Below are 21,764 nucleotides of genomic sequence, written 5' to 3'. Positions count from 1 at the left end.
AACACCTAGTGAGGCACAGAATGGGACCCAGTGCAAATGATGGTCCATGCCCCAAGGAGCTTGCAATTGTGTTGCATAACCTACCTTTCCTGCAGAAGCTTTCTGTTCATGCAGAACCAAAGTAATTCCAGTTCCTTCTTCTGCAGGGGCACACCGCATCTGACAGAGCTTCAGAACAAAATCCCAGTAATGGGACACAGTAAAATAATCCACTGAGAATGGAAGATTTACACTAGGGGAAGAGGTGGGATCTGGTCTGAACATCATGGTAGGTTTTGTAGGGCCTTTCTGTGTTGGCACACCTGAAGGCATACTAACAATTATCTTTCCAATGATCTGCAGCTCATTGAAAATGATACAATAATACCTAATAGCAGGCACATGTCTGCTCCTGGTTAATCTGCTATTGCCAATTGAGACTCATTAGTGAGAGTCCCTTGATAAAGTTCCCTTATCAGCAGCAACTGAGATTGATAACCCTGGCTAATGCCCTTCAGTAATGCTTCAGGAAATGCACTTTGTGGTCAAGGAAGCAGATATGTCATTTTCCTTCTGTTGGTCATTAGTCATTTCAAGAAGGCACTTCCCTTCACCCCGCGATTGTCCGTGATTATTTTGTCCAGGTGGCTTTGGCTGTATGAAGAGTTTGGAGTCCAAGAGAACAGATCTGCATAGGCAGCCACCATCATGCAGATTCATAAGCTTAAAAAGAGCATCACAGTTCAGTGGCTTTAATGAGAAAACAGATTCATTTTGTATCAGCTTTGCTCGGTTCCATACAAGGCTGCTCCAAACTCATATCAGTAATGTACAGAACTGGGAGAGGGGTTTTGGAGGGAGCACTTGTTCCCCAGCAGGACCAAAACTGGAACATTTGGTGGGAATCTACTGACAATATTTGGAATGGAAAAAGTTTCAAAGCTCTTCAAAGCAAAACAGAGCGCTTCATTTCAAGAGTCTCATTTTGTTTTCACTTCCTGTTTTTGTTTAGTTTTGATTTGTCTTGTTGTGTTTTGGGTCTTAAAACTTTTTAATTAAAATGAACAGCACATACATTTAGTATTTTCTATTGTAATCTTTGGACCTCATCAAAATAAATTATTTTAACAAGGATGTTTCAATGTATGTGAAATGAACCATTTTGAAATTTCCATAGATTTTTTTTTTTGAAGTTTACTTTTTGTCTCAATTTGGGTTGAGAGAAATTTCAAAATGTTGGCATTTCCCATTGGCCAGATATTCTGTTTCCTGACCAGCTCCAGTTAAATGGATCTGAGGGTCTCGTCCTTATGGGGATCTAGATTTTGTCCTCGGAGAACCCACATGCGACAGAAGGGCAGTGCAGAGAACAGCAGCCCTCACAGGCTGACCTGCCTTTGATTTGCCGTGGCTTTAGAAAGGGCACATTTTAAGATTCATGATGATCCTTTTTTGTCTAGTCTACCAAGTACATTGGTTATGGGCTTTCCCTGCATAAAGTACATGGCCACTTAAAGGAATATGGAGAGGATTTTGGTAACAGCACGAAAGCCCTGGCATTTCAAATAAGTGCTCTGGCATTTTTTCCCTTTTTTGTGCAGAGCTATGTATGATAGCAGCTGTTTGTTTCTTGAACCAAGGAATCATTTGGGGAAGCAAACTCGGATTAAGCCTCTTCTGGACATTATCTACAATAGAAAGCAGTGAGCAAAAATACTAATTCAAGGAGAATTGGAAAACAAGTAGCTGAACAACTTGCAAACTATAAAGTAAGAACTTGCTAGTAAAGTAGGGACAACCAGAGGAGAGCTGTAAATGCCCAAACCTGGCAGGGAGTGAACTGGAGATGTCTGAACTCTACAGGTGTCCAAAGCAGGCAAGGGATGAGCTGCAAGTGTCTGGACTTGGCAAGGAAACAAGTGAAAAAGGGACATCTCAATAGGAAGAAAGACAAGAACTGGCATGGGGCAGGGATGTCTTGGCTATACATATGGGGGTTACAAGACTTGCCTTCTTGTTGCTGCTTTGGGGACCATGGGCTGCACCTACCATTGTTTCTGGGTAGTTTCGCTGAGCTGGGCAGATGACCAGTTAGTGCACCCTTAGGAAACAGTAAACCTCTCTAAGATTTCACCACTGAACATGAATTCGAGTTGTTCTTTCTGTGTTGCACCTGGGTTCCAGGGGGGCTGGTTGCAGGCAATGGCCCCAGAGAGCACACAGACCCAAGCAGCCTGAACGCCAGGAGTGACAGCAGGCAGGAGGCCGGCCAGGAGCACTCCTGCACTGGAGCCTCAGCAAAACAGGCACAAATGCAAATTATACTGGGGTTCTGGCTGGGTGTCCATGGCCTGAGTCACTTCCTCCAGGAGCGGTGGATTGCTCAGTGCAACCTGGCTCCCCATCACCTAAACACATGATGCTGTGATAGCACTGATGGTGGGCACAGAGCTGGGGAGCGCCGATAATGTGTCTGATCCTTACAACCAGGGTCTATTCCTCTGCAGCAACTCTCTTGTGTCCACACCCACAGGCTGGGAAAAAATGATTGAAAATGGTCTTTAAAGCTGTCTGTTATTTTTTTTATTGCATGGGGTTTTGTTCCCTTCTTAGCTGCCTGTTCCATTGCCATCTGCCAGCTGTGTAACCAGCTTGTTATCTCCAGCACATTTTGCTTCATCCATTGGCTGTTTTTGTGTTATGGCCTGGCTAATCTCGTCCTCTTGCATTTCCTGTGACTGCCCTTTTCCCCTGCTGTCATGTGCTGGGATAGAAACCCCTTCTCTTGGTTTGGATTCAAAATGCCTTCACCTTATCTCTACGGCCCATCACCAGGCCTCTGCTCTGGCTGTGCACTCCGCTGACCTGGCACAAGCATCTATCGACAGCTCCTGGCTGGCTGCACTTGTGGTTTTATGGGCTCTTCAGTTTAACTCATTCATTTTCAAAACCGTGCCCTGGCTGAGCTCACCTTGCTGCACACTTGGAGCTGGAGCTGGAGCTGGGGAAGGGGTGGAGGGCAGCTAGAGGAATGCACAGCTGCACGATTCAAGTCAGCGCCCAGAGTCTTACCATTAGTGGAGGTAGGCCAAAGTCAAAACCTCAGACCAGAATATCTCCAAATGCCTGGAGATGCTGTTTGGAGCTAAATTTGCAGCTTCTGCCCATCTCTGCTTGGCCATGTCCCAACACTCTTCCCAGGATTATCAGTCCTGTGGTACTTAGCTACCATAGCACCAGCTCGCTCGACCAGCCTTGAGGCCTCACTGCTGCTTATGGAGTCACCAGCAACTGGAAGAGGCTGTTTCCTCCTTGGCAGCTGCGTGATGGGAAAGATTTCTTTTGTCTGTGGTGACCCTCCATGGCAGAAGCATATAGCCCAGTCAAAATGCAAAAAGGGGGCTCAGGCAGTGAAAGAACTGAAGACAGATGCAAGGGAGAACTTGTCTACCCAACAATTTTTTTTAGACTCTGGGTTTATCATATCATTCTTGCAAAACTTGCTGTAAGTTGTCAGCTTGCAGTTGCTGTCTCTGCCCCATGCAGTCCTTTCCACTGTGTGCTCTGTGTCTCCTACCCAAGGGGCACAGCACTCTGCCTGGTACCAGTCACTGCACCGCGCCTTCCATCCAGCGCAGATCCTACCTTCCCAGTTTGCTGGGCTGATTATAAAGCATGTCAAGTAGACAAATTCAGCCAGTGCTTTAATGAAACGTACTAAGAAGGTGCCTGATCCTGCCTTCTCTTATCAGTGGATCAATTCATGTGAGTATGCAGCCGGATTTGGATCTTAGGAGAAGGAGAGAGACATCTGGTCCAAGCATCATAATCCTTGGGGTTTTACCTGAATTTTGTATCAGTCCAGCTGGATCTAGAACAGCGCAGGATTGTTAGCGCTATTGTTATCGTAGGAGCACCCAGGAGCCTTAATCCAGGGTCCATGTGCTGTCACTCAGCGCTGCATACGTGTGCCATAGGGACGAGCATCTGCACCCTGGAATTTGCAGTTTCGGCTTGATGAGCGCATGCAGGTTTGTGAGGGACACAGAAATGCTTCAGCTCAGCAGAAGCAAATCACTCGCCTTTTCATTAGCAAGCGTGCTACAGGCATTGGGACTTGTGAAGGACAAGCAGCAGCTTTGCAGGCTCCGGCCATGTGTAGGGGACCAGGAGGGTGAGAGAGGGAAGGTGTTAGAAGGGAAAGGGAATTGGGGATGAAGAGAGCTTGTCAGAGCAGAGGCAGGATACTTCACAACTGAGTTTATTGTACATTAGATTGGATCACATCCCCTAATCCTCCACTCACTAGATTTAGGGGCCCATAGTGCATCCCGTGCTGTTTGGGATCAGCTGTTTAGGTTCCTGGCACCAGGCTTGCTTCCCTCTTGACTCACTTTTATGTTTGCTGCCTGGGCACTGCTGGGTGTTTGAATGATCCACCCCAGGCTCAGAGCACAGATGCTGATTTTTGGCCCAGTCTGGTGTTCGACTGCAACATGCACATGGAAAATGGCTTTTCAAACAGCTGCATAGCATTCCCTGCCTCTCTCATTTATCCTCCTAACAGTGACAGGGGCTCAGGGCTCCCTGGGTGAGAGCGGTCAATATGAATCCCTGATCCTAGCCTTACCCTCACTTTATACATAGGCAGCCCCCATTGACTGCAGTGGCCCTGCCCCAATTTACACCGGTGTGAATCAGATCAGAATTGGTGCATCTGCCGTTTGACAGCCTGCCACAAGGAAATGACTTTCAAAAGGTGTTTAAGGTGAGGACTCGGGCCCACGGGTGCAGGGGCAGACTTAGAGAGGCTGCCTAGAGCGAGCTAGGAGGGAGAGCTTCGCCCTCCAGAGCTATTGGTCCTGGATGCTGCCAAAGTACTAATTCCTGTGTGTGTTTGTTGCCCTGGGTTGTGATGGTAACAATACAAAGAGAATGTGGAATTTAGATAGCCCAATTCTGCAGTCCTCGCTCAAGTAAACCTTTATTTTGTGTAAAGCGGCAGGTTTCATTTTTCCCATCAGACCGTTGGGACTGGACCCACACTGACTCACCGGTGATTCCAGGAAGTATTTAGGTACTTTTTTATGTGTTTGTTTCCCACCCCCTCCCCAATTCCCAGCTTGCCAGGCCAAGCTCGCTGCCTTCGCCCTATCTCTCCTCTCCGCTTTTATCTGCCAACGTCTTTCAAATAAGTTGAGGAGCACAAGGGCTGGGGAGGGGGGAAAAAAAGATTCAGGCAGCTTGAGATAAAAGCCAGCAGCATGCTTTTAAAAATAGACTCTCCAACACCACGCGAGGTGCCAAGTGAAGGGTGCGCAGGAGAGAACTTGAAAGACTGTTTAAACAGAAGGTAAATAAGTGGCCGGGGGAGCCTCAGTTCATTTTGTTCCCTTACGTGGTGCTCAGATAATGCAACATCTCTTTGGGCAAACTCACTCTAAAAATGGATGTGGCTCTTGGGTTTCACTGGGGGACACTCGGGCTCCGGCGCTGGCACAGATTCTCCTGTAAAGCATCTGTGGGAGCAAAGCAAGCGCATGCTAATGTAATGCACATGGAGACATTCAGCGTTTCCAACCCAGCAATAATACCGGCCCCCAGCACAGGCACTTTATTAAGAAAATGGTCTCGTGGTGAAGAATTTATGCCTTTGTATTATACCGAGCTGCAGGAGAAGCAGCGAGTAACTCTTAGAGCTCCAGCAAATATGCAGTTGTCACCGCTTTTCTTGCTGTGGCAGTGCCACAAAAACTGCAGCTTTCCACCACCAGTGGTTGTCGTTAATCAGCAAGGATACAATCAAGCAGGATTTTACAGGAGCAGAATTTACATGATTTTACTTGAATGTAACAAGCCAAAGAGGCTGAAAGCTTCCTTGGCGTTCACTGGCATTTTCTATTAACTGAACATGCCACGGGGCAGGAGGAGGTGAGAATGTGAGTAGGTGGTGAAAAGGGGCTGGGGGAAGGCACAAGGACCATTTCTTACTCCACCTATGGTGTATGACCATTGGCGAGCTCATGTCCTCTGTGGGTTGGGCACAGGGGACCTTGGACATGCATTCAGCAGTCAGTAATACCTGCGCTTGGGGGTGGACAACCCTTCTCTGCATGCTCCAACTAGTGGTCCTGGTGGCCTTTGCTTTCACATAGCCCCAGCTCCGCTATCAAGGGCTGCTGAGCCAGCATAAAGGAGCTGAACATTTGACAAGGTGTAGCACGGGGTCTGGCCAATCTGGGCTCCCAAGAAGCTTCATTTGAATCGGGCACATGCTGCTCAATGACACGGAAACATTTCCATTTCTGGGCCAACTTGATCTTCTCAAATAGCTCCCCCTCCTTACAGCTGTGGAAGTCTGGAGACCACAGACACTTTTCCTCCCAGGACAACCTGGGACAACCTTTGCCCTCACTACCTGTGGCTCTCTCCACCTCTCTCTTCTGCAGAGATCAGAGTACACAGATTCCTCTAGCAACTTTGCTTTGAAAGTCACATTTGCCTAGGCAGGGACCCACGGCCCTTGGGGACCTTGGTGTGTGAAGAACCCCATAGCTGTTGAAAACAAGGCAGATTACTTAAATGTAATGATTATTCTGTCCCAGCAATGACAAATTAGGTCAAATTTAGGCACTGGCTGGTTTGGATTTGTTTTCCACTCTGACTAGAACAACACTCGGACTCAGGAACCCGCTGCATTCATCTCCTTTCCAGCTTTCATTTGTATGCGTTAGGAAGTAGGATGTTCTGGCTTGAGTTGCGTGGCCTGTTGCAAAGCATGCTTGAGCAGAGACAAAGCAGTGTTTAATCTCTCGGGTGTCCTATACCTGAGTGAAAGAGAGGCCACTTTACTGAAGCTCATAAAGCTGCACCCACTTACAGCAGTATGTAACTTGACCTACTGTTGTTGCTGAAATTTAAAGTCACCACAAAGCCACGAAACAAGTGAAGTGTATTGTGTCCTTAATATAGTGAGTGCTGCTAGAACAGGCAGCCTGGAAACATGCCATTCAGCATGGTGGGCTGGTGCACCACCTGGCCATTCAGCTGGTGGACTGGTGGGCTCCTGCATTTTAAGGGGGTACTTAAATCCCTCTGAAATCAAGGGATCTTCAGCACTTGCTTATGGGCTTTCCAGAACATCGTCCCTGTCTTTGCAACTCAGTCTAGTTTGTTATCAACAGGGTCTTGCATTCCCTTGGCTCTCCTCCCCACTTCTTCAGCTCTTCTTTGCTTTTCTGGGCACCCATTCACCTTGTCTCCCACCACAGGGCAGGTGTTTGCTCTGCCAGCGACCCTCGCACCATTTCCGACGAAGCAGGTTCCCATGGGATAACCATTCCTCTCTTCAAGATCGGCTCTCTGCTGACAAACGGCACCTCATCAGTGTGTTTTGAACTGAAACGGCATTGCTGGGCATAGCATATTCAAAGAGGGAAGTTTACCTAGTACACTGAACAGTCTGGCGTACTGGGAACCAACTGTAAGGACTCTTAAACCACGTTTATGGGCATTTATAACTTTTCCTCTACTGTGTTTGCTTTGGGAATTTTTCCAGACTTTGCCATCTCCAAATCATTCCTGTAAAATTTTCCATTAAATATTATTTGTACCAAATGACTGGGAGCTGTCAGTGCTGTGAGTGGGAGTGCTGAGTTCTTCTAGTTAGATTCAGCAGAGGGCATTGTTATTATCATGCAGGATCACTGAAAGAGCAGACACCAGAATCTATTAAAGGCACTGACTGATGGTAATGTAACTGTTAAGTCATATCTTTAGCTGTTCTATACCAGAGGCATCCATCAGGCTAAGGTGAGCCCAGGGAGATCTGCTGAGTATCTGAAGCAAGACCCAGAAAGTCCTTCTTGTTCCCATTGATTCAAAATATGAGAGCAGCTCATTTACTTGTGGCCTCTAGGTGGTTGTGTGCGGGAACAGGTCCATCAGAGACCCCCTGAGGTACCTAGAAAACAAGAATGGGCTAAGTACTTGCACCTTGAAGATGGCCAAGGAAGGGAGAGGGTTAATTGAGAGTCTTCTTGAAATACGACTCAAGGAAAAGGAGACTTTGGAGATGGGGGCTTGTTCTCAAGATGGCTTCCTGGGTCATAAGTCATTTCCCATCCAAGCCAAAACCTGAAACCAAGTGATTTTTTTTCACTTTGTGTTTCAGGGCTTACCCCAGTTCTAGGACTATGGGACACCAAGGGCAGTTACACCTCAGGAGCATGCCTGTAGTATTCATCATGGCCCCCTTCCATCAAAGCAGGTTCCCTTTAAGTACACAAGTAGTTCACTGAAGTCAGGGACAGCCACTAGGCGAGCACTTGGGTGGTGGGATTCAAAGATTGCTTTTCTCTCTCCAAGGTGCAGTTTGGGTGTCAGCTGCAGAAGGCAACTGCATGGTACAGACTGCTGCTTTGAGCGGTTACAAGGGGGAATGTCACGGTACCGGGAATGTGATCAAACACTGTGCACAGTGCAAAGAAGGACTTTCTGAGATCGCAGCAAGAGATCCCAACTGAAACATGATTATTGTTATATGGCTGGGCAATACAGCATAGGCTAGCATGAACTTACTATGCATTTCCAGCTGGCTTGAGAACTGGGGTGTAGTAATTTGGTGGGTCACATTCTGGTGCAAACTACTCCATGGACTAAATGAGAATGGCTCCAGGTGATCCTAGTGTAAATGAGACCAGAATGTCTTGGACTGTGTGCAATAAGAGGTAGTATGTTGAAAGAATAAGGATAAATTTCATCTTGGTGCACATTTGTGCAAAGCCCCATGCTCTGAGATGTGAACTCAGACACTGCCTCCTCTGTGAATGTAGCTATTCCTGTTTCCTGAAAAAAAGAGGTATATTAATTGTCAATCACAACTTGGCCCTGTTGTCTTAAATAGTCCCTTTGGAACAGTTTTCAGAAGAATTTGGTGCGTTTTCAGCAGAGGCTGATGGATGCTGAGCCCTTCTGAAAATCTGCCAACTTTGCTTAGGTACTTAAATGGGAGTTGACCTGTTTGCAAGTCTGAACCCTGTGGGTGGATTGCATAACAGCGTAACATGATGTCAATATTCATTTTCTCATCATTTCTTCCCCCAGTGCGGTCTCAGTGAGGATAACAACCAAGGCCAGCCTTACAGATGGGTAACATGGGCAACCGCCCAGGGCACCATGGTCAGGGGGATGCCACAGACATGCACACACATGTGAGCAGCCTGCACCCATAGCAGTGCTGTCTCCCCACCCCACTGTTCCCCAACCCACCCCTACCCCAGGCAGGGGAATGGTGCCCAGCCCGGCCTGCCCCCCACCTCCAGCCGCTGCTTAATCACCGTGTCTTCTCAAGCAACTCCAGACAGTGTTAGGGGACACCACTGTCGACATGTCCCTCTCTACTAGGGTTCTCATCTCTGCTCTTGCCGGTGGAGATGGAGCTGTTGCAATGACACTAGGAAATATTTTTCAGGACAGAAACCTACTGTATCCACTGCCTCACATATTGGAGAGTTCAGTCCTGCCTGGAGCTCCATCCCCAGTTCAGGTCTTTATATACAGTGCTTTTGAGTCTCAATTTTGGGATTCCTTAGAAAAGCTTTTTTAGAGCAAGAAGAATGAAGATTTTCAGGATTCAGAGGCGAGGGGGAAGCAGCAAAGTATCGGCCTTTATGTAAAGATTTTCCAACACAGTCACTCTGTGAAAGGCATCTGTTTGGGTCCCATCCCAGCTCACTTGGCAGCAAGGAGAGGAGCTGCATGTCAGAAAACCTGGGAGCCTGGACACGATGGACAAAAGGGCAAGGCGCGAGGGACTGGAGAGGTGCTGGAAGGCTGACAAATGCCAGTTAGAAAGAAATGAGCACAGCGCTCTGGAAGGCCGTCCAGTTGACTTCTGCAGGGTCCGTAACAGCTCTCACACCCTGGCATTCGCCGCGTGGAGCTGGGGAATGTGAAAGGCAATCTGTGCAGTCGCCACAGGCACTGCATCGCAGGCTTGCTGCTCGCAAATCCCTCTGCGTGTTGATGTGTATGTGCTGTACCACATCAATAGTTTCCTTTGCTCCAGAAAAATTCAGCATTTTGTTTGCCTGCAGAGCAGAAGATTCGCATGCACTGCCAAAAGCTACGTGGAAAGCTTGCTCTGAATCGAGCCATATCCCAGTGTGATCCAGCTATTGTTTAAATTTCTTTAAATTTGGCCAAAGCCATGAGGCCCTTATTTGGCTGTGGCCTGACAACTGCTAGCTTTGCACTGGGAACTTGTGTCATTGTGTGTGATGTACTTGAACTGCTGCCACCTGCATTTTGATCTCTGGGAATGCATCCATCAGGGCCCAGCCTGTATGTGTATGCCCGCCCAAACTTCAGTGTAGAATCAGTGGAAAGATAACGGTGCGATGCATACAGCTCACATGCCCAGCATACGTTCAGCTGCTGTGAGAAACAATGCACTCATTCAACCACTCTTCTGGGCCAGGGAATTCCCTAGCTTTTGCCTATATATGGCATGCAAGAGCAGACTAATAGGCAACGCAAGACTTCACAGACTATTGTTTAAAGAGGTTATTTGGCACTGGGTATTGAGTAGGATTCTTGTAAAAACCTGGTCCAAGGAGTTGTTTGACAGATTGTGACATACTGAAGGCTTTACAAGGTTGTGGGGAGGGCAGGAAGGCAGGAAAGAGAGAAACCACAGCATATGCAAAACCAAACGCACGCACTGTCCGCTTGGAGCACAGAAGAAAAGGCACTTCGCACTACGTCAGCCTGTGTGGTATGTTGGGCTGCCGGTATCAGGCAATGGCAGGGCTGAATTAAAAGCTGTAGCAGTCATCAGTCATTCAGGAAAAGAGGTGAAGGAGGAAGTGGGAGCTGCAGAGGAGAGTGATGTTGCTCTAATCACCACATTAGGATCCCTCCGACTACGACAGGGAGGACCGCAGGCTTTCCCTGTTGCAAAACGGTGGAGAGGACAGTCTTGCGTAGAGCTGGTCTTCCGATGCCGCTGTGCTCTGTTAAGGAGCTGCCGTGTTTCACCCAAGAATACGCTTCGTTCCAGGGGCAGAGGGGTTTTTAACGTCACTGGCATATTCTGTAAAGCAAGCAGTCCTGATTGTGATTACACGCACAGGTTTAAACTGGGAAAAGGTCATGTGTAGTAACCCCCAGGTCGGGGTGCGTTATGCTTTCCTTTCTGTGCCTGTTCACAAAGTTTCATAGCCTGTGTGTTATGGGCTCTGTGATCATTTTCTCCAGGATTTTACCAGGAACCGAGGTTAAACGGATTGGCCTGTAATTTCCTGGGTCCTCCCTTCTCCCTTTCTTAAAGATAGGTACCCCATTGGCCTTTTTCCAGTCATCTGGGATCTCTCCCGAGTGCTACGAGTCTTCAAATAACTCTGCCATCGGGTGCGTGACGATGTCGGCTGGTTCTTTTAGGCGTAGTTCATCCAGTCCTGCTGGCTTATAGATATTTAGCCTTTGTAGGTGTTCCCCCACAAGATCTATGCCAACGGTGGGAAGGTGGTCACCCCCACCATGATGATCCTGTAGCCTGTCAAGCAGGCTAACCCCCTTGGACTGGTGGAGTACCAACATGAAGTGTTCATTCAAAAGTTCGGTTTTGTCCCGTGTCCACCAGTTCACCAGTTGGGTAGAGACCTGAGCTCTCCAGCCCTCCTGCAATGCAGGCTGTTAGCCCCGAGGGTTTGAAATCACTCTTGAATGTTGGCTATACTATAAGCAAGGTCTATGAGGGATTCAGTCATTGCTGGGGACCTCAGATGCTCAAGGTGAGTTTCTGTTGTCCAGGTATGTAATCCCCTGCTCAATACTGATTCTCCTCTCTGTGTCACAGAGAGCATGAGTGTGCCCATCACTTCCACCATCTACTCTATTTCTCTTTAACTCAAGCTCTAAAGACTTGCTCTTTCAGCTGAGGGGATGCCAGTGCCAGCTGTGCGAGCCAAGATGAAGCCATCACACCAGACACTGTCCGAATCCTTTTCTTGCAGGCTTCTTAGGAGCATCTTCATCTATTTATTAAGATCTCATTAAATAAAAATCATGGCGCCCATAGTATTTATCTTAAAGTACTATCATGACAAGCGATAATTTTCCCTGTTTTGTTTTGTTAAACTGGATACTTTGAACTCTGTCTTGCATGGTGCTGTCAATTTTAATTCCCATAAAAATCAGTGATGTTTAAGTTAAATGGAGTTTTTATTTTAAGTTCTTTAATGTGCTGTATATCAGTGTAAATCTACCCTATTTAGGTGTGGGGGCGGGTGGGAAAAAAAGGTTTCCAGTTTATCTAATGCCCAAAGAGTACAAAAGAGCAGAGTTTTTTTATGAAGCAGGTGGCCGCTCCATTTATGTAGCTTGTTATGTGCTGTAACCATTTGTTGAAAAGATTCTGAAACGGCCATGCATTGTTGTGCAAATATATTCCCTTTCTGCCTCCTGAGACTTGCCCGTAGCACTGCCTGCTCCGATATTTGCACTGCGTTGGCTGGCAGAGCTGTTTTGACATTGCTCAATAGCTGAGCAGTGAGGTGCTAGGTCCTAGCACTACGGTTGTCCCAGTACTGGTCACCAGGCACTGACAGGAGGAGGTGGGTAGAAAGAACCAGAGGTTCATCATGTGTAACCCCCTTGCTCTGGATGGAAGTAATGGGATAAGTATCCTCAGCCCTTCACTGCACCTCCTACAACACCCACTTAGTTGGTTTTTCCACTCTACTCCCCAAATCAAAGGGTTTTTTATGTGTGCCATGCTCTTCCCTGGGGTGATACTGAACAAGACTCAGTGCCCATTTCTTTCTGCGTAATTGTGGGTGCCAACTGAATCAAGCCAGCGCCTGATTGAGGCATAATCACAAATCAGTTCTATGAATCCTCTATTGCTGATTGGATAGGTCAAAAGGGCCAAACTCTGCTGTGTTACACTTGCATCAGTCCAAAGTAATTCTATTAACTTCCCTGGAGTCACTCCAGATCGGTCCAGATGTAATTGAAAGATGAATTTTGGCTGAGCTGCAAAACTTCCCATCAGCTCCGGGGCATGACAGGGAGGTCAGGGAAATGTTCTGGTACAGATTCAGCTGTTAAGAAACAGCCTTCTCTCCCTACAGGGCAATATATTTTAATAAATTATAGAATTGTAACATAAAATAAATTCCCAACAAGCTGTGCGCCTTGGTTCTAGCAGTTCATTGATGCACCCGGGAGCGTGTACAAAGCAGGAAGTTACCTGGAATTTCGGAGCCTCCTCGGTAAATCGTGTGAGAGCCACAGCCCAAGCAGATGAATGCAAATGCTTAGCGTCTCCCATCCAGGAGCAAGTCACTGGGAGACCTAACCGCTGGCATACTCACCTGGCTGCCGTTAACAAAGCAAGCTGGGGAAGAAGATAAATAGCAGCAACTGCAGAGGCTTTGCAGCCAGTTTCACTGAGAACAAACATTGAGTGGAAAGAGCAAACACCACCTGCTCAGGAGGAATTAACAGCAAAGTGGCTGGCTAAACAAAGAGAGCAGAGCGTGGCTCCCCAAGACTGTTTGTACAGCCATCAGCTCTGGGGTGGGGTACCTGGCAGTGGTGGCAGGGAGCCAACGGTGGGGGCGGGAGCAGACTGAGGTGCCAAAGTCTGGGGTCCCCAGTATGTCCATACAACAGGTGCAGCAGGGATGATCTTGTGGGCAAGGGAGTCTTGCCTTGGCCAAGTTGCTGGGTCTTGCTGCCATAAAGCTGGGATACCTGTCCTTCATCTGCCTTATCCATTTAGTTTGAAAGTCATCTGGGGCAGGAACCCAGCGGTGAGCTGAGCGGGACCCTGATCTTGCTTGGGGCTTTAGATCAGACTTGAGTACAAGTAATATAGTAACTTCATGACCAGCTTCCTGCAGGCTTCCCTGCCAGCAGACATCAGCTCTGGAGCTCAAGGTGACAGCAGCATGTCTCTGGACTTACCTGACCTTTACAGATCACAGAGAAGAGATCCTCCGATCCCCTTTCGAAATGAGCTCAATGTTACTAAATGTCCTCTGTGCCCCAGAGCAGCAACTAATGCACTACAGGAAGGAAAACAAAGCTCTTCCACTACTGCTTTCTGCAGAGCCTGTCGGGGAGACTCTTGGGGAATAGGATGGAGGAAGAGGTGTAGGAGAAGCAGTCCCTGCAGGGGAAAGAAATGGGGGTAGAAGACAGCACACAACAAGCAATGGAGCTGCCAGGCTTTGTGGGAGGAGATGGCTTAGCGATTCTTTTCATCCAGGAGTATGTGGAGAGCATGCTACACTGTGGTGCCATGTGGATCCTCAAAAGGCTGAGCAGTGAGATGTCCACACACACCTGGGGGAACTGGAGAGTAGGTGTGAGAAACAGCGTCCTGGAGAGACCTCGCAGCTGGTGAAACAAGTGCTCCTTCTTTGTGCCTGGACCTTTAACTAGAAAGCAAAAGAAATGATAATGTTCATTAGATGCTCTGGTAAGAAATAGATACACATCCAACAATATTTGTGGCCCAAGTGATCTGCCTTCTGTTGAGCTGTTTATTTCCTCGGTTGTTTTAACCGGTTCCTGTGAAAACAAGAGTCTGATTCACCAGGTAAAAAAGATGTCCTGTTCGCTTCTGTGCGAAACAGTCAGAGGTAATCGCAGGAGAATCTCACATTTTGTTTAACCAAGTAAGCATCCAGCCCAGTGGCTGCAGAGAAAAAGTTTGCAAAATGGGATGGCTAAAAGCTCAGGAAGTGGAAAGCAAAGGAGGAGCCTTTCATACTCACTTGACTGGTAAAATGCCAGGACTGCCAAGCCAACCCTTGGCTTTTACAGGAGGACCCAACCAGGAGCCTAGCCAGAGGTGGTCAAGTGGGGCACAAGTCCCAGGGGCTGCTAACGGGGCAGCAGGGGAAGCACCGAGATGGAGCTTGGGGGCTAGTTACCTTCCCATCCCTACCCCTCTTCGCACCCTGCTTCTTTCCTGCATTAGCTCTGGATCAGCAACTGGTGGCTTGCCCCTGGTGAGTGCGGAGGTGTCGCCTCCATTTTTTTGGCACCGAAAATTAGTGTTTAAATGGTCACTTGATATGTGTCAGCAGCAAAAAAGGAGGTAACATCTGTACTCACAGCAGCCACTGATCCTGCACTGCTACAGCTGATGCTTTGTCCTCCTTGCTGTCAGAGGTGCAGCTGGAGCTGCTGCAGGGAAGGTCTAGGTAGGGGATGGAGGGGAGAGGGACAGGGGGGATGAGAGGCTGTGACGATCCCTTAGCTCCATTCTGGTACTACCACGCCACCACCACCTGCCTCGGACACAGTGATGGTCAGCTATGCCTCTGGCCCCTGACTTTTTATGCCTGTGGGTGACAGTATGGGTCTGCAGACACACAGGAGGGCTCCGCACCAACTTGGGTTTGTTTTATAGCACCCACAATTGGTCGTCTATTCCTGCCAGAGCCGTGAAAGAATAAAGATGGAAATCCCAGTAATTACTTACTAATGCACCCAAGCCTCTAGCTGTTTTCCTTGAGCAGGAGCTCTGCTCTAACCTCTCGCTGTTTCTCTGGTCCGTTCTTCACCCAATTGCAGACACGGTGACAGCAAGGGGGATACAGTGTCATTATGGGAAAGTGAGGAGTAACTTGGCACCTCCTCAAAGGCAGCTTTTATCAGCTGCCTCATGTTCTGTGACAAACAAAAGAAGGATGCCATCGCTGCCGTGCTTCCAGCCTCCACCTTGATTACATTTGAAAGCCATGAGTTTTGCCAGGACGCCCACGCTGCGCCAATGTGCATCTTGTTTACAGCTGTACTGCAGCTTCAGTGTGTGTTCCTGCCCATGATGATCACAAGCCATTTCCAGTTTATGAATCCTGTAAGGGGGTGAGTGGTTTCTATTCAGCCTGTTTAATCAATGAAATGGGAAGGTGGGCTTGTGCCAGCCTGTGGAGACACTGCCAGTGAAGCCACTGGGGGCACCAGTATGCATAGTTATGCCTGTGCCTTATGTGCATGTCCGTGACTCCCTGCCGTGCCCAGGGTGCCACTGAGAATCTCACCCCACCCACTCGTATGTGCTGTCCTGGAAACATTGCCGCATTAGAGTGGCCTTGAGTGTATGCCAATCACCACACCCTGGCCGCAGAGCCTGGACAGCTCTCACTATGCACTGTTGGCTGCCCAAGGCATCCACTTCCCTTATTTCCAGGATTTAGCCAGGGCAGAGCAGGAAAGAATGGGCAGGACATGTTTCCAGGTGGAAGTCCAGACTCAGAGACAGGGTGGAAAAGCCCTGAAGGCACGGCCTGAAGCAAAAACCTGTCCAAGTCAGTGCACATTATGCAGTCTTCAGGGCTGGGGCCATTTTCCTGCTGTATATTGGAGCCTGTGATGGTGCTGAGATACTGTGCTCCATTAGGAACCGCCTGACACTGCTAATATACAACTGATATACCACAGGTAAAAGTTCATCAAGAAAGTGAACATTACAGCCTGGGAGAATTCATACCTTTTGTCGTACAGAAATCTGCATGCTTGCCTTCTTGCTATTGCATCTCCTTTGATTTGCCCCACCCCTAAATAGTGTTTTATTTCCCATGCGGATAAAGATAGCCTTTCTGAATCAAAACGCTTTATTTTCCGTGCTCCATTTTTGCTTAACACCAGTCCCTGTTTGGCTACTTTTGCTTGGGAAGATCTTCCCTTGGGAAGATCTCCCCTCTCTGCACGCTCAAAAAAGGCACATTTTCACTGGAAATTATCTGCATTTTTATCTGTGGTCTAAATTGAATCCGAGCCATGACTCCATATGAAATGCAACATTGCTGAGGATTTTACAAACAGGTATTTCTACATATATGAACAGACAGTTATAAACAACTTGAAGCTGATATATAAAATCATTGGGCTACATAGAAAAGAATGCACATACATTTATCATAAAAATGCACATACATTGTGAAGTTTTGCTGTTCAATTATTTCACCTATTTTTATTTGCCACAAGAAACTGCACTAATCCAATTCAGTCCTGGGGAAAATCAAGATGATGATGCCGACTTAGCTGAATCACCCTTTGCACATGCTTTATCTATTATCTCTGAAGCTATTCCCAGAGCTAAAGGTAACGATAGACCTGATTGCCAAGCTGCACTCTAACTTGACTCTGAGCCATGACTCCATATGAGATGCAATGTTGCAGAGGATTAGGCACACGGGAGCATCTGTACGGATGAGCATACAGCTATACACAACTTGCGCTGATACATAGCACCATCGTGATACATAGGAACTAAGGCTCCTACTAAGGAGCATTGGTCATCTGCATCAGCCTTACCAGACTCGTACGTGGAGGGCGAGCCATTCAGTGTTTGCTTGCCATGCCCACTTTTTGTGTTGATGAAACCCTTCGGCTCAGGCCAGGCTTGGTCAAGACTTCTACATTCTGAGAGGGGAACTGGCTAATTGCAAGTTGGTAACGGCTTTGGCTGGAGGCCAGGTGCAAGTTGGGAGATGACAGAGCTTTGTGTTCAGTGAAAAGCTCCTATTGAGCAATAACTCCCTGATGTCCCTCTTGATTGAGCCATTTTGGCTTTTACAGCTCTACAGCAACCTGTTTCTATTCTTGCTGCCCGTGGAAGCCACAGAAGTGAGGCTCCCCACCTGCTCTGTGCCATTGCCATGAACTCTGTGCTGGAACATCAGCCTGCCTTGCTGCTTTGCTCTTATGGTTTCAGGCAGCTTTGGACGGTTTTAATCCCTTTTTGCATAGTGCTCTGAAAGGCAGGAGCAACATATGGTCTATGCACACCTAAGCTCCCAAGACTTACAAACTGCTCTGCCCTGCCAGCTGCTCAGGATTCCTGTCTGCATCCAAATCACGATGCGTGTAGGTAGGATAGACCCATTACAACACATGCAGGTAAGGCTACACTGTGCTTGCCCCTTGTGGGAGCATGCTGGGGGTTGCCCACTGCACCCTGCAGGAGAGCTCAGGGACTCCCCAACCCAAAGTAAGGGAGTGGGGAGCACTTGGCCCTTGAGAGTCACCTCTCCAGGAGTTTCTCCAAAGCAAAGCAGCTCTGTACCATGCCTTTGGTGATGCACTTAACAGGAGCATCCTCTCCTATAATAGTTAATCTGTAAACTTCCTGGGGGCCTATAAGCAAATCATTTGTCCACCAGGCAGGGTTCAGCTGCAGCTGATGAGGGGAACCCAGGATCTCAGCTGTCTGAGCAAACAACTGTCAAATGCATGATGCATCAGTCTGATCCCTCAGTTCCTCTTGCAGCTGCTTATGATGTGCTTTCCTAGGATTTTTGCCTTCCCATTTTGCTACATCTGCCATAGTGTATATGGGTGATTCTACCATGCTGCTTCTTTCTCTGCACCTGATTGACTGCAAGTTGTCCCACTGAGTTCATGCCACCAGAATCCCTCTCTCCTTTCATTTATTCCATTATCCCTTTCCTCCGCTGCTGGCTCCTACCTGCTACCCTCACTGCTACTCTAAGGCTACACACCATCTGCTGAGTTTCAGTCTCCTTCATCTCACCAACTGTCATTCCTCTTGATCATGGGCATACTGCACTCCCATTTTGCATCAAAGGACTCCTAAAATATCAGCTTTATAGACCAGCCGGGCTGCAGGAGAGGAGCCAAACAGTTGGCAGTCTATAAGCAGGGAGCATTAATAAAAGCATTACAGGGAGTTTAGTGTCTCATTAAAGTAATGCTGATGAACTGTTTGTCTGCCAGAAGTATGAACTTTTAAAGATTTCCTCTTCTTAATTTTATGTATAATTCAGTCTTTCTAATAAGGCAGTGTGAAATGCCCTGGGAACTGTATTATGCACAGGGACTAAGTCAGTGGAGTTACTCAGGAAATGTATTGATGCTCCTGAAGAGAGGAGCTGGTCCACAGATTGCAAAATCATACTACAAAGGATGCAGAAAATGTGCATCGCCTTGTGCTTTTATAATGTAAATGCCACTGAACTCAGGGTATTAGAAGCACTGGCCCAATTCTGAGCTTACAGCCTGGTAAAACTGGGAACTTTCTGGCAGCCTTGCCAGTCACTCTTGATTTGGATGACAGCAGAGTCAAAGCCAACTTTTGGATCCATTATTATGGATTGAACCCAGGCCCTGGATTCAGGCATCCCTGATTTTTGGCATATTGAGACTCCAGATCTGTGCTCCAGCCACCAGATGGCCCCTGTAAGTACCCCCAAGACCCATTAATTGGTGCTGGCATAGACGTGGCCCAAGACTTGAAGCTGAACCAGCTCCATACATTGCAGCTCTGCTTTCGGCTGGGTGCAGCTGGGACTCTGGGCCAAAGCCTGGAACTACATTGTAAAGGTAAATAAAGGTCATGTTTTACAACTTAGGCTTGTCACCAGTAAGGTGACCTTAGGCTGGAAGGACGCCCATGGTCCTCAGGTTTCTGATTGACTGCCCATTGAACAAGACCGCAAGACTAGCACACCGACCTTGACCAGGCACGTGGAAAGGTAGTTTGGGTGTCATTTATGAATGAATTGTTGCTTTCTGAAACACAAGGCAGGGGCAACACTGAAAGCAGGAGACCTGATCCCATAGACCTTGTCTTTAGTCAAGTACATCCCTTTCTCCAGTAAGCTCATAATCCCTGGGTATGCAATCCTGCATAGATACCAAGCGCTCCACAGAATCGGCTCCTGCAATACAAACAGGACTGCGGCAACACAATAGTTCGATGCAGCCGTTTAAACTGTCTCCAGGTAAGTGACTCCATTTCTTTAATAAAAAAAAAAAAGTATTGACTCTGTTGCCAGGCAAATGCATAGAATGGTTCTCCATTGTCACCGCTGCCACCTTTGTGTACCAACTGTAAATGTCAAGTGTCTAACAGGCCTTGCAAAGAAAAAAAACATCCCCTGATAGCAGTAACCTGCTGTGGGGCAAGCAGGTTGGGGCATGCCCAAGAAGAGAGTGTGAATGCTCTAGGCGTATCTGCTGATGAAAGGGAAATTAATGTGTCTGTCTGTGTAGAAAGAGCCAGAGGGCACTTAAAAAAAATGCAAGGGCCCCAGCCTGATTGCAACGTTCAGTATCTCCTTGGCAGGGAAACACAAAGCAAATTCATGGATCTGGGCTCTCTGGCTCGCATGGGATTTTATACTTGAGTAACTCTGTTGACCTGGATCAAGCTGAGGTCCCAATCCTTTAAATACTTACCACATGCATAGGACTGGAAAGGGCCTGCTGGGCTGGGACCTTGAGTCCAGTTCCCAGCATTGACATGCAACTTTTTATCTGAGGATTCCCCCAAAACCACTGCTTCAAACCCTCCCATGCAGCTACAACGTACCAAACCACAAACCCTGAGAACCTCCTGCAACATGATGTGTGGTAAAGGCAAGACAGATGAGGGCACTGCCAGTGCCCTGTCACTGCCACGACAGGGAAATACCGGGTTAATATGTATACTCAGAGGACCGTGCCCCACACTACAGAGAAAGGGAAAACCTCCTGCCCAATGTACCAGGAGTCACTATTCACTTCACAGCTGGACTGATAAGCTCAAGGATGTGTGCAGAACTAGGACCAAGCTGAAAGGAAGGTCAGGCCCGTACTGCTGAAAAATAACGGGAAAACTTTGCAGTGAGTAAAAACTAAATTCCCCAGCTTGTGGTCTTCCTGTGACCTCAGGTGCGACCATTATCAAGCACACATACACCCAAGGACTTGCTTGAGTGCAGTTCCCTGTGCACGTTAGTCAAGGGAAGGGGCCATGCTTTGCATAAGACTGCACAAGGCACCGTCTGATTCAGACCGTTGCTGCCATGAGTCAAAAATAAGACGAGAAGTACAACACCGAGTCCCTGATGACAGCGCTGAGGTCCCCAGGGTGAATCACTGTCGCTAGCTTCTAAATATAGAAGGAAACATTTCTTTTTTCAGTAAAAGGAAGTGGCGTCTATTATTAAAACATTGGACTGACTTCATGCCCTCCTCAGAACAATCCCCACCGGGCAAAGAGGCATCACCCCAGGAGCTAGGAGGTGCGAGCGGCAGCACTCATGAGCCTGTCGCTGTCCAGGGCATGGCGTGGCCCCAGCCACCTCACCTGGGGCCCTGGGGGCCTCCTGGGGCTGCAGTCAGGGCCGAATTAATGCACAGGCAAACTAGGCACATGCCTAGGGCCCTAAGTGCAGAAGGGGGGTCCAGTTGTGCTTATTTTACAAATGATAATTATTGACTGAAAAAAGGTAATATAAATATGAAGTAGAAAGTAGGGGCCCATGAGTTTGTTTGCCGAGGCCCCACTAAAGGGTTAATTCGGCCCTGACTTCACATGCCTAGGGCCCTAAGTGCAGAAGGGGGGTCCAGTTGTGCTTATTTTACAAATGATAATTATTGACTGAAAAAAGGTAATATAAATATACAGTAGTAAGTAGGGGCCCATGAGTTTGTTTGCCGAGGCCCCACTAAAGGGTTAATTCGGCCCTGACTTCAGCAGCTGTGATCCTGCTGCTCAGAGCCTGGTCGGCATCTGGAGTGTGGCTCCGCTTGGCAAGGCTCCAGTATTGAGCAGTGTGCGCGGTCCCCGCGTGCACTGCTCTGTTTGTTGGTTTTTTCACGATGCCCCTTGTATATCCAGGGGTCAACCCCCACCCCCATGCTGCTCCCTTGCAGAGCGGAGAATAGCTGAATGCGCTGTATGTGGCACCAGAGACGCGTCTGCAGCACCACATACCACATGGGCACACTCATCTGGACACGGCCTTGGATTT

At 47.9% G+C, this 21,764-nt stretch overlaps 1 long non-coding RNA gene across 1 annotated transcript in view; it reads right to left on the bottom strand.

The window, feature by feature from the left end:
• LOC102376870 overlaps positions 1 to 21,207 on the bottom strand; it is a 40,086-nt gene extending 18,879 nt beyond the window's left edge. Inside the window, exons 1-3 of the long non-coding RNA XR_323886.3 lie at positions 15,112 to 21,207; positions 9,318 to 14,429; positions 85 to 8,826 (exon numbers count right to left, since the gene is read on the bottom strand). This is a non-coding gene — a long non-coding RNA (uncharacterized LOC102376870). The remainder of the gene's footprint in view (positions 1 to 84; positions 8,827 to 9,317; positions 14,430 to 15,111) is intronic.
• Positions 21,208 to 21,764: the final 557 nt, after the last annotated feature.

The sequence above is a fragment of the Alligator sinensis genome, unplaced genomic scaffold (assembly GCF_000455745.1).
Source record: "Alligator sinensis unplaced genomic scaffold, ASM45574v1 scaffold970_1, whole genome shotgun sequence".
NCBI classification, from domain to species: Eukaryota; Metazoa; Chordata; order Crocodylia; family Alligatoridae; genus Alligator; species Alligator sinensis.
This window is presented reverse-complemented; position numbering and strand designations above follow the sequence as displayed.